The sequence below is a fragment of the Balearica regulorum genome, chromosome 1 (assembly GCF_011004875.1).
Source record: "Balearica regulorum gibbericeps isolate bBalReg1 chromosome 1, bBalReg1.pri, whole genome shotgun sequence".
Classification (NCBI taxonomy): Eukaryota; Metazoa; Chordata; class Aves; order Gruiformes; family Gruidae; genus Balearica; species Balearica regulorum.
The window spans coordinates 215039607-215053127 of record NC_046184.1 but is presented as its reverse complement, the minus strand read 5'-3'; the positions used below and the strand labels follow the sequence as shown (position 1 = coordinate 215053127).

General features: G+C 48.6%; 1 protein-coding gene across 2 annotated transcripts in view; it reads right to left on the bottom strand.

The window, feature by feature from the left end:
• The window catches only part of GDPD4 (glycerophosphodiester phosphodiesterase domain containing 4), a 39073-nt gene extending 26357 nt beyond the window's left edge, over positions 1-12716 (bottom strand). The window contains exon 1 of one of the 2 annotated variants that reach the window (XM_010300629.2): positions 12624-12716. The gene's annotated coding sequence lies outside the window, so the exon portion shown is untranslated. The remainder of the gene's footprint in view (positions 1-12623) is intronic. The other variant, XM_075742547.1, reaches the window with a different exon arrangement.
• Between the last annotated feature and the right edge of the window lie 805 nt (positions 12717-13521).

The window sequence follows — 13521 nt, the reverse complement described above, 5'->3', positions numbered from 1 at the left end:
GGTTTGTAACGCAAATTCCTGGTGTAGGTATGAGGCTCGCACATCAATATTTACCTATGAGCACACAGGATTTCACAGGAAAACAGATGACAGAGACCTCAAAACACTGTCCGCTCCATCTGGCTGACCGCAGTAGCACATCAGGTGTTAAATCCAGGGGTTAGTCTTCCTCCTTCATAAAAGATGCCAGTGATGGAGATCCCACCAGCTCCCAAGACAGGCTAATTCAGTCCTAAGTAGCTCTATTATTAAAACTTGGGGTTTTTTTCCCCGATGTCTAGTCTCCTGTAGTACAGTTTAAGCACATTACTTCATGCCCTGTTCATGGTGGATATAGAGAACAGCTTAAAATTTTCCTGTTATGTATTCCAAGTATTTACATTTGGATGTCTCCCCTTAAGCCTTCTCTTAACAACCCCAGCTTTTCCAGTCTTTCCTTGTAGTTCGTGTTTTCTCCTCTTCAGAGCATCCTTGCATGAGTCCACAGTCACCTGCTATTTGGGATCTTCCTTGCTGCATTTCCCATGGGTTTTGGCACACGGTAGCCATAACAGGACATGGTGAAACCCCACAGCCACTCCAAGGCAGACCTGTTCACCCATAGTGCAGGCTATTCGATACTTGCAGCATCCACTTTCTCACATGTATCAAACACATCATCTGGCCTCAGTCTTCTGAATGCTTAAATAATTCACCCTGGACTCACCCCCCAGCAGCAAGGGAAAGCTGTTTCCAGCTTTATGCATCAGAGCACTTATAACATCACTATAATTAAGAATTTCATCAACTCCTGTCTTAGTCTTCCCACACAAGTCATCTCTCTAAGCCCAGGTGTTGTTGGAGAAGGGAGCCTTCATCACAGAGGCAGCTGGGGAAGGAAGGAGAGAGGCACACAGCCTCCTTTTCACAACCACCTCCACCAACCCCTGTCCCTCCCAAAAACATCAGGCTGGCCAAAGAAGAGCAAAACCCTTCATGTCTGACATTCGCTGAATCCCTGTTGTCCAAGGTGTTTGGCAATAAGACCTTTCAGTATCAAGAGATTCAAAGAGCATAACCCATCCCCTACTTTGGGCTCTGGCTTCTGCCGGTGCAACTTCCATCCCTCCCTCCCTCCCTCCCTCCCTCCCTCCTCCCCTGCCATGCCCCTTCTCCTTCTTTGCCCAGAGACCTCCTCCCAGACCCCAACAGACAGAGCTACCTTGTCCAGCTGTTCCTCTGCAGCTTGCAAAGGGCCAAAGCATCCCACAAAGACAATAAACCTGGACTGAACATTCATCTTGTTGAGCACAGATACTTTCTAACATATCTCCACTCAAGTAAATGGAGATATATTGGACTATACGAGACAATCTGGCCTGCTAAGGAGATATATGGTCCCCACACGCCATTACTCTTAGCTATCTCAGCGATGCTAGGCTGAAGTTACAAAGTGTTGTTACTTCAGGAGCATTTCATGAGTTTGGGGGGTTGAGGGCTGTTTTCACCAGGAGGAGCAGGTATGGCTGGCATGCAGGACCTCTTTGATGCAATGCAGTATCTGAACGTACAGGGGACAGTACAGCAGAAATAGCACAAACAGCAGAAGGAAGCCACTATGAACGTGGTGCAACCCTTTTCCTTTCCTTTGGGATGTCAGTCCAGGGCTAGGTGTCCATCATGGGCTCAGACTTCAGAGAAATGGCAATGCACAAAAAACCTTGCAGTCACCTGCCATACCCATCCAGAAATACAACAAGAGACCAACAGAGGCTAGAGAGCAGGGAAGCCAATAAGCCCATTATATCACATCTACTGGGATCATCAAGCTCTCATCCAAAGAAGAAACCACCCTGCCAAGCCCCAGATGATGGCTTGACCCAAGGCTGCTCCTGCTCCCTCTGTGCGTACAGGGCTCTCCTAGCAAATGGGAGACTTTGAGCCAGTCTGCCCCACAGTTGTAGGAGACTGCTGGGTCTCTGCTGAGGAACAAAGAACAAGAGATGCTTGAGACACCAGACAAAAGGCAATGCTTGTGTGTAGATGCAAAGGCAAGACTTGACAGGGTTAAGGAAAACCAAAGACGACTCAGCAAATATTTGGGCTACTTCACTCTCAAGGTAGTGACTCCTAAGAAGAGCTCATCTGCCTTTGCAGCAATGTGGGATGCAAGTATCATCTGCAATGCATTTACACTGTGCTCTTGCTGGTATTAGCAAACATACCAGTGGTCATTCCAGGAGAAGTCCAGGAGAAACTCCTCTTAGCAGTGACAAGTCCAATGTGACGGTGAGGAAGACAAAGACAGACACAAGGGCAGACCAGAAAGGTCCTTCTCAGATCAAAATGTACTCAGATCTCCAGGCACTCCTTTCTTTTCTTTAGGGAAGGCATCACTCCTTCTCTTTTACCTCCACACCTTCTCCCAAGTTCCTGCCCTCACGTGCACCTCCACGTGTTCAGATAATTGTGTTTAATCTAATGCAAATTCCTTCCTTACACCTCAGCCACCCTCTAGGTTCTCCATGACCCTCTATCCCACAGTTTCCTCCTTGCTCACAAATTACCAGCCTGCTTTTACAGCTGTGGGGGGGCATTCAGAAACCTTAACAACATCTCTCCCAAGGTCTGGCTGAATCTGCCATGCCTCAGATTAAAACGTCAAAGCGTTTAAATTCACAAGCATCTGACCCTAACAAATATCCCAGCAACTGGACCCAGCAACCTACTAAGGTTCAAACAACACCACAACATGGGGTAGATGCAGAGGCCAAAAGACAGGAAGTCTGCATTAGGATTTGGAGCAGTTCAGTCATTGCCAGGATGTAACAAGTGGCTTTACAGGGCTTGCGCTTAGATTTGAAGCACAGTCCTCCTAAAATTTAGAGGTTGTCTGCAAGCCCTGCCCATCTCCACCAGGTGAAGGTAAATGGATAAAGGAGAGAAACGGCAAATTTGAATCCATTCGCTGGGAAAGCCAGGGGAGCAGAGAGCAAGCAGGAAAACATGCATCAGTAAGAGAGCAAAGTTTAGGACTCCTTAGCAAGTGAGCCATGAAAGCAGTAACATATGTTTTTCAGCTCCATAAACCCAAGAGATCTCAGGTATTTCCCTTGTAAACAGAGACTTTGTTTGATTGCAGATAAGAGCCTCCGTAATCGTGGGCAGTTGAACAGGGCTGCTCGTTTCCCACTGCTTGACAGAGAGTGAGGAAAAGCATGAGACATAGCCCTGGGGGGACGATGGAGGAAGGAGCAGGGGAGAAAAAGCAGGAAACATATTCAGCTGCACGGGCTGAATGCAGAAGGTACTGCAAGAGGAGCTTGCTTGAGAGGCCAGTGCACAAACGAAGAGAGAGTATCCTTGCCTTTTTAGGTGCTGTAGAGCTAGGGCATCCATCTTTGAAGGGGTAAACAGGTACGGTAGCCAAATTTGGCATTGCCCTATAGCTTTTTCCTTGGGCCTTTTAAGTCTTTCTCTTTTTCCTTTCTCCTACCAGCTACCCAGCTTTCTCCAACATGATATCCTACAATATGTGGGCAGGTGGTTGCAGGGATCTTTTCAGATATTACAAACATACTTCCCACTCAGCTGCAAGAAGAGAATTGGAAAAAAAAAATATGTGGGTACCAGCAGCATTGTGAAGGACATGGAGATGGTCATTTCTCAGCACCTGATCATGGCCAGCTTGTCCTACGCCTCTCGATGGCATAGGAATACAGCAGATAGGAGTGATGCCCACTTTGCCCATACCGTTTGGAGAGAAAGTGAACCCCATGCCAGTGGAAGAAGGTGCCTTGAGGCTGAGCTGAACCTCCCTGTTACCTGTAACTCCCTTGCATGGGGACTTCTGGTGCCATCCCACCACTCTCTGGGGCATCATCTCCTGCCCTTCCACCTGGGAGTCTTCCGCAGCATTGTACCAACACAGGCAAAGGAGTAAAATCAAGCTCCTGGCAAGCTGCTGGTTGATCACCATCACCACAAGCTGCACACAGACCTTGCCACCAGTCAGAAAACCTCAGCAAAGAGCATCTCTTAAACCTGCATTTCTGCCCAAGGCTCTGGATCACAGCCTAGGATCGCTTTTCTTTCACCTTCATCTGCCTTCAGTTTCTTTCAAGGGAATTAATGAGGTTTAACACCAGAAAGGAAAAAGGATCAAATAAAATAAAGCTAGTCATAATCTCCCTATGATAGGGCATATACTCTATATCCTTTCCTTTCCCTGGCAGTTGATAATTATAATTTATGACTAAGACTTTCAACAGTTTCTATATAAGCCCTAATTATGCCTTACTTCTGTGTGGGATCCCAGGGAGTTTGTGCAACCTGGGACAAACACGTGCAAAGCACGTCTCATGAAATGATTAGCCTTTGAGGTGAAGATCACAGCCATTAGCACAAAGAAACAATACGCCTTAACATGGGAAACCACTAACGAATGTGGAAGTAGAAGGGGTTAACAAGGAATAACTCGTCCTGCGACTGCAGGGACAATATTTCTCCATTTCATTTGTTGTAGTATATCTCCAGCATGCAAGGGCTGTGGTTTTTCAAAGCGATGGGGAGTTTTCCACCAAGGTTAATGCCCTATGTTTTGGAATATGCCACCAAACTTTGAACAGACACAAATAATCAAACCCATTTCAACCAAATTAACCTACAAATACAGCTGAAATCCTGCATCTGTTAGGATCGCACAGGGAGTTATCCCCGTCACTGAGGACACTGCACTACAGTCCAAAGCTCAGACACCCAGCAGGAGCTGTGCTGGAAACGGTTGTCCTGGTCTGCTCAGTTCTCAGTCCCAGTGTCTGCTGAGACCAGGATTTATCTGTGGTCGCATGCAAATGCTTTAAGGCAAGATCTTCTGAGGCAACAAATTGATTTTGTGGGGTCAATTTGACAAGCCCTTGAGGAACCCCCATGGCTGTGGATGCAGGTTTGTAACGCTGATGGTGAAGCAAGCCTCCCTCCAAGGTAGGATCTATTCACCTTAAAACAAAGCCACATATTGGCCATGAGAATTTAGGGTAGAAAAGGCACCTTAATCCCTGATTTTATTCCAGAGTGACCGTCATAGGAAATAAAGTTCCAAAGTTGAACCACATTTTGCACAGATCGCTTTTTCCTCTTCCCCAGCCCTCCCCTAAAACTGTTTGATGTGTCTCTACTCCTTCAAGGTACCTCTCTCAAAAGTGTCTCACGCCTGGGAGCATGTTTGGTCCCCGGAGATGACTCATTATCCACAACTACTTGCAGAAATCTCGTTTAATCATAATCATCATCATTAGAAATTACAGCTGGTTTTCTTCATCTTCAAAGCACTTTGAGGGCTACGTTAACAAATGTGTGCCCAGGAAATTATTGGCCAAGTCTCAGAGCATTTACAAAGGATTTTATACAAATGCTTTCAGTTTCGTATGGAAACAGGCAAGGGGAAGTCATCATGTTTGTGAAAGGGTCTCACAGCACTACAATAGATGCTTCCCTCTCGCCTACTAGGAGCAAAATGAGTGTTTTGAATAAAGCTGATGAATAGTAGCTTAAAAAAATATATATAAAGAAGGGGTGGAGAAAGACTTTTCACAAATGCCACATCTTTGGCTGGACTCAAGCATATTCCTGTCCATTACAATTTATCAGAAACCTCCCGAAAGGGCCTGGTGGTTTTGGTTCTGCAGAGATTTGCACGCCACCAGTATCCCTCCATTGCAAGGAGCAAAAACATGGGTCTGGCATAGACAGGAAAGATTTCAGCTGGGGAAACTTTCCTTTGAGGGGGAAGGGGAGGTTATTCCCAGCACAGCTGTTCAGTGGGGTCTGGGTTTAAATTATTTTTGACTGAGAGCTTCTTTCTACAGGGGTCCACCGTACCTACCTTCTGGAGACGTCCACCCAGCTCACTCTGCTTTTCTTCTGGAAGGTCTTGCCCACCCCAACTGTCCCTGTAGAATGTTGCACCTCCCCCTCTTCCTTCTAGAAAGTCCCAACAGCCCCAACTGTCATTCTAGAAACTTCCACTGCACCACTCCAGCAAAGATGGCCACCCACAGCCAGTAGCCCAGCATACTTGGTGGCCATTAGACCACGCTAGCCCTGGGTCTCCATGGTCCTGAGGACTAAAGCTGCAGCTGGTCCATCCTGGTGGGTCCAGGTGATGAGTGAGCAGGAGGTTCACCAGCCCTTGCTGGTCCAGGAAGGGGATGCTCCAGTCCCAAGGGGAGGAAAGGGTCACCCACAACCAACCCAAGGTGCTCTCCTAGCCCCAGGTGGCAGCAATTGCTGTCAGCTTTATGGATGGTAATGGGGAAGAGGAGATTTTGACTGAGGATAGTCCCAAAATCCAGCATCAAATGCTGACCCAAACACAGCAGAATGTTGTGCTTTTATGTCTGTTTTCCATATTTTCCTCTGTACTAAAATGTGTACAGGGCCCAGTCTGGCCATGGAAGGGGCTGAAAAACTCTGGTAGATCAGAAATCTCATTTTAAAAAGTAGATATTCACCTATATGAAGTGGCTCAGAAGATGTGTTTTTCAGGAATTGCTTTCCCAGGGTGTATTCGCATGGCTCCTGGTGTAAGAAAGCTCCGATCCAAGAACAGGGTCTACAGGCACTTTCTCAGCATCACAGAAATGGGCACAATGCACGAGTAGCTTTGGCTCAGTCGATGCCAGACCCATCAGCACTGCCTTCCCTCTTTGACCCTGAGTTCCTTCATATAGCTGATAGGTAACCCATAAACTTGTTATAGCCCCCCTTAGCTCAGTCTTGGGGGTCCCCTGTATAAGGATGGCCAGCCCTTTGGGGAAGCTGGCATCCCTCCTCTTGGCAGTACAAGTGGGTAGAGGCAGAAATTAGCCCCAAAAGGCGTCAGGAATGGTGACCTTCCAGCTGTGGCCACACAGAGACCTTCCACCACCCAGCCAGGTGTTCGGCCCAGCTGGCAGCAGCGAGATGTCCATGTCTAGGTGTCATTTTGCTGACTCAAAGAGGGACTCAGGAGCATCAGTGAGCTCATACCTTCAGGTCAAGACTGAAAATGAAGATTCAGTGTGACCAAATTGGGGTGAGATGCTGCTCCCCACACTACACTGTGGTCAACAGGAGAAGGGAAGAGTTTTTGTCCTCACCGTGCTTGTGGCCATGCAACATCATCAGAAGTGATGTGCGCAGCCGTGCTCAGCTCAGCCCCATGCAGCACGTGGGGCACAGCCCCAGGCTTTGTCCCTGGGTGGCCCACAGCTTTCTAAGAAGTTGCTCTCCCGCCATTGAAAAGCCACTGTGGAGAGGCAAAAAGTGCTTCCACATCTCAAAGCCTGCCTGGGGGGAGGAGGAGGAGGAGGAATAAATCCCTTGGAAAAAAAAAAAAAAAAAAAAAAAAAAGAGCTCAGAAAGGGGGGGAAATATTTCTTTGAAGATAAATCCTACTTTGCGCAATTCAGCATGCCCTGGCTTGAGTCCTTCTCTGCTCCTGTGAATGCCTAAGCGGCTCTTTGTGTCCTGTTGTTAAGGGGAGACGAGGAGATTGGGACGCAGCGTGGGGGACCCTCTCCGGCCCCACAGCCCTGGGCACCACTACGAGCATCGTCTCCGAGGGAAGACTTTGTCCTTCAGCCAAGAGGAGGGAAGAAAAGAGGTTTGCAGATCGCATACCTCCGCCCAGCAGCTCTGCAGAGCGCTATTCAGCCCGGACAAAGGACGGGGGCCCTGGATGGCCACTGTGCTGAAGCCCCCAGTGCTGGCCCTCCCCCAGGCTGCGGGTGTTAAAGTTCAGACTTTGGAGCAAAACACCCCTGCAAGGAGGGGAGGAAAAGGAAGGAAAGGATGCTTTCCATGCTGCCAGCTAGAGGTTTCTCTGTTTAGATATCTACGGTATTCAAACGCATCAGGGTTGGCCCGTTTTTGAACCATAAGAATGTGGTTCTGCTGTTCCCAGAGGAAAATCCTTTCTAGCTAATTAAACACTACCACATTTCTGTATAAGTCATGTCAGAAAACTTTTGAACTCACTTCAGAGCAAAAGGATAGTCTGAGACACAACATCCATGCTCAGATCCCCTGGCCTAACACCAACCTATGGACACAGAAGAGCCGTCACTCAGGGCCTTAGTTTCCCAACTTAGGGTTGTGCCAACAGCACAACAAGAGCAGCAGATGAGGACTGCACAGCTCATTTGATTTTCACCCATCTAGTGGTGAGAGCTACAGAGTCTGCTTAGCAAGGCAGGAAGATCAGTGTAGACAACGCATGGGCAGAACCTTGATGGACCTCCCCAGGACACCCGGCACAGTCAGCTCTGCTGGATCAGCAGCCACCAGCAGTGCCATCCCAGCAGCCTGGAGGAAGGGAGCAATTTGTTTAGTTGCAGAGCTTGGGGTGGGTGTTTTCTTTCCTCCCTTGGTCTTCCCGCAAGAGTGGTTGGACTCATCTCTTCTGTGTTTGAATAGTCACCCTGAGCTCCCAGTACAGCCAGCAAAGAGAAATGGGCATAACTCAGCTCATCCAAGGGCAGATGACCTGTCCCACCCATGTCCAGAGTGCCAGGGCTTGAACCCAGACGAAGATGAAGGGGCATTCATCACTCAAACCCAGTGAGCCCAGTTCAGCTCTGTGACCGTTCCAGCTCACCTTCAAAGAATTTCTGCATCCTGGTTTTCACAAGCTGCTTTGGTATGGGCACCAAAGCCCGTGACTACCTAGAGGACCCTCCCATAGAAAAGTTCAGACTAGCACACATCAGCTCACAGGATGAAAAAAGCGTTTCCCAGGATCAGGGAGAGCCAGGCGCTGCCAAGCACATGATGGACCTTGCCCTGCTCAGTTTTTTCCTGCTCGGTTTAGCTCCTCCAGTGCTGGGAGCCAGGCCGGAACGTCTGTGCCCGGGTTGAGGCACGAGGGCTCCGTGCCTACAGCTGGCAGCAACAAATATGCACCGGCTCTGTGCCAGGAGCCGGCAAGCATCTGATGTCCCATACAGGCTCTCCTGACACCAGCCCTGGTGGCACTTCCAGATGACAATGTTTTCTGGGTCTTTGATAAAGCCCTTCTCATCTATAGATCATGCTTCACTTCCGAGCATCTCTTTCTAAACCACGGTTTCTGCCACTTGCATCTCTCCTCCCTCTCTGCAGGGACAGAGGTGGTCAGGGCCGCTTGTTGTCACCCAGTCAGCAGCATGGAGAGGCCAAGGCCACCACTGCCAGTGAGTTGTGTCCCCCTTGGCTGTGGGTCTATCCCTGCAGCTGTATAAAGGGCAGCCACAGAAATTCTCCATGCAGGGTTACATGAAGCAATCACGGAGACCACGGATGGTCCCATGGGTAGGACCACACGGAAGACACCAACAGGCTTACTGAGGGCAGTAGTTCCCAACCCTATAGTGCCTCGTTCTCACAGAAGGGCCAAAAAATCATCCCCCAAACCAGCATTTACCATGAGTTGCAGAGGAATACGGGACAGGCTCAGCTTGGTAGCAGGTTGATAACTGGCAGGAGGGAGGGAAGGAAGAGGTCATAGCAGTAAAAAACTAAGATGGGGCTGGATAATCTGGGGGATGGAGAAGGTAAGAGGGTTGGTGTCATTCACCTGCATTTCTTGCAAGAACTGAGTTTTGCTCAATCAGAAATTCTTAAAAGTCTTGCACGGAAAGAGAGCACTTAGGAGTAAGCCACCATGACCCCACAGAACCTTTCTGACTGCTTTAAGGCATGAATCAATTAAAGCAATCATGGAGCAAAGGTTAATCAGTAGCAAGTACATCTTAAGAAATAAGTAGTCTTTTAAAAAGCAATTGCTCTTGCCAATTTCCACCCTCCCCCCTTTTCTAAAGTGTCTTTTATTTCTCCAACTCTGGAGACTTTCCAAAATAAGTTCAGTGATTAAGAGCAGCTGCCGAAAGGACCGGACTGAATCATGTGGCGGCAGCCGGGGCGGTGGGAGCAGAGGACTAGACCTGTTACTGTCACAGAGGCTCCTTGCTGTACAAACATCTTGGGGACTGAAAACCTTCCAGGGGCTTCCAGCCTAATTAGAGCAGATGGAGGCTGGAGAAACAAGAAATTGCTCACAGTTGCATTGGAGAACAGAGGAAATGAAGTGGGAGAGTAAGGAAGGGACTGACTCCAAAGTATTTCTACACAAGCAATGAGACTCCAGGCTGTGTGTGCAGGCGTCCAGTCATGCTCTGAGCTGCTCCAGTGCTGTGCCCTGCTTGCAGATATGTTCTTCCTTCTTTTTGCACCCAACAGTAGAGCTGACATCAAAACTGCCTCCATGGGCAGCAGCCACAACTTCATTCATACATGCACACATCCTTCCCCCCATCCAACTCTGCCCTATCTTCCTGCCTGCTGCTCTTATAGTGCACCACCATCATGGTTAACTCCTTGCCCTTGTCACCTTTCCATGAAAGCACTGACTAAAGAAAAGAGCTGGTGTGCTGTGATGGCCTCAAGAGCCTTCCCTTGGCACCAGATCTGCAGAGGACAAGTCCCAGGACAGGGTTCCTCATCTCTCTCTTGCTACTGCATCACATGCACTCACGCAGATTACAACTGCCTGACCACCAGAAAGGACCTGGGCCAGGAGGATGGAGAGTCTGTCCTGACCCTGAGAGCAGGTCCTCATCGTGCTTAGCACAGCATCTTCTCCAGGGACACCACAAAGACTTACAAGGCAAACAATGACAGGAGAATAGGACTCATGGAGTTAGGTTTGGACTGAAGCCAGGCAATTGCTGCACACGTGCAAATGCACAAGGTTGCGGTCTGCAGGCAGCAACCATCATAAAAACCATCACCTCACGTAAAAACCACCGAGCTGGGACTTTACCACTGGGCAGGATCTGCTCCACGCTGCGAGGAGGCAGGAGCACACGTGTCTCAGCTGATGGGTGGTAATTTCTGAAGGCAGTTGCACACAACGAGAAATGTTTGCCTGAAGGAGGGTTTCTGGGCTCTCACACGGCAAGGAAATGAAGAGCATATTGTCAAATGGCCACAAACTTTTCAAAAAAATGCTTTCTCTTATGTTTTGGCTGATACTTTATCACGCTAAGCATGACTGTATGGTAACAACTTGCACAGAGGCATTTTGTAAGCTGCAGGTAGTCTCACAACAAGTTACCACCACCAAATTTAAAGAACTTCCTTTTCATCACCAGAAATGACACATAAAGCTCAAAACACACCATTCGATCACCTCCTCGGTCCAATGTCACGACAAAAGAAAGTCATAGGACTGGTCATGAAACCCAACTTTCTATTTCTCTGCAAAGATTGGAAATTTCCCTTGAAATCTTGTACACTTTTTAAACATTTCAATAGCAAAGTTGGAAAGGAAGTGACAACTCTGGCTCCCTTCACATTCAGAACATTTTTTTAATTAAAATCCAGCTGGTCCCATGGTACATTATGCTTTTATTTGTTTCTCTTTTTGGGGGGGGGGGGGGGTGTATTTGGTTTTTGGTTGGTTGGTTGGGGTTTTTTTTGTTAAATGCAGCTTAAAAGCTTTGAGCAGCTGTAGGAAATTATTTCAGTTCTCTCTTGCCCTTCCACCTGGTATCACGTGCTGGAGGATAAGTCCTGAAAGATGCTATACTGTGAGATCAGGATTCCCAAAGAAAGTGTAGGAGTGAGGATGAGGTGATGTACGCCATGGGCTGGATCTCCAGCTAATCAAATTTTGCCCTATCCAGCCCAAAGTTGGCCTGGTGCTGATCCCTAGGTTCATATCAGCTGAGCGCCTGACCCTGAATTAAAATTCACTCTTTCCTAGAAGTGAAAATTTCCCCATTTCACTGCTAACTATGTTTATGCCTACACATGATGTGGAAGTATTTGGACAACGACTAAAGCCAGGGCCAAATCCTGCTTTCATCTGCAAACCGAGCTGCTCTCCAAAGAGTTGCCCATCAAAACTCCCAGGGTGATGTGCAGTGGTGGGGAAAACGTTGGACCAGAGAGTTGCTTCCAGCCTTTCCAACCAGGTCCTGATTATTTACAGCTGTTCCCAGATGTTGCCCTTTCACGGGCTATTTGTTCGGCCTCCCTGTTCACACGCTAGGCGAGCTCAGGGGAAGAAAGAGAGGCTCCTTTCTCCCTTTTACTATGGAAACAGCCCTTTATCCCAAGCGTTGCAAATGCTCGGCCGCTGTTTCCCTCCCACCGTTGCCCTGGCTCCAGCCACCCCACCGGCCACCCACTGCTCACGTCTCATCCCACCTCCCGTTTGTCCCTTCAACAGGTCACAGCCAACTCATCCGGCACAGACCCCCAGAAAGAAGCCGGACTGCTGAGCACCTTCTGTCCAACCAGCCATCAGAAACTCCCCCCGCTCACAAATCACCCCCTTCTCTCTCCTTTTGTTACCGCTTCTCCCCATTCTCCGACTCTTCAGGCTTTTTTTCTCTCTGCAATCCAGGCGGGAGCCGGATCAATCGCCCGCTGTCGCATCCCAACCAACACACTCCAAAGTCCAAAATAAAAAAAAGGAAAAGTCAAAGAAATCTCCCCCCCCACACACCCCCGCCCCCCCATGGTGCTAACTTTTAGGGCAGGCAGGAAAGAGCAGGCAGAGATGCATTTCACCGGGCAGGAGCATCTTTAAGAGTTAGGAGAGAGAGGACGTAACTTACCTCACCGGGACGCACATGGAGGGGTTATTTTTGCTTTCTGCTGCACTTGGGTTGCTGTGTCCTTTGCTTGTGACACTCCAGGACCTGAATGGTGGCACCGCTGTGTGACACCCGGTATTAGAGAGGCTGCTGGAGCTGTCCCTCCCACGGTAGGAGGGGCCACGTAGGGCTTAATAAATTCAGTTCCCAAGGCTGGAAAAATTAAAATCTCATCATGGGACATGAGCAGCTGCTCACCGCATGGCTCTGGGAGACGCCAGGAACTTGCAGGTGAACCTGGGTTTGATTCATTCCTCGTCCACACAGAACCGGAGAGGCTGGTATTCAAATCCTGCCTGGGCAGAATTAGGTATCCAAAGGATGGGATCCAAGGAAATATCCCAAAGGAAATTTGGGCAAGATGTGTCATCGCTGACCCTCAGAATTAAAACTCCCGAACCTCCTCCATGAAAATGTTTCCTGTGGCTGTAAGACCCAGGTGGGAATCCACTGCACTAGATTTCTGAGAAACCCTGGATGCAAAACCTGCTTATTTTGCTTATTTTTTTGCACAGTTTTGGGCTTTAACATCTAAATCCTATTAGAGACATAACTTCCTTTGGAGGGGGAGAGGGGGCAGGTCAGCACAACAAAAGCAGTTTGTGCGGTTGTATTTTGTAACCTCCAACATGCCCTGGACTTTCAGAGAGGCATCCATAAAGTTTCTCAGGCTAGGAAGGTGCGCAACCTCATAGAGCTCCTCCTGCTCCTAAAAAGCTCTTGGCTGCACAAGAAGCTAAATAAACATCCTCTGCAGCCCCGGAGGCACCACTGGTGCAGCTTTTTTACCCCTGTCATCTCTCACACTGGGATTTTTCTTGTTGAATGAAAAGACAGATCAGAGGGTCCCTCAAAAGCA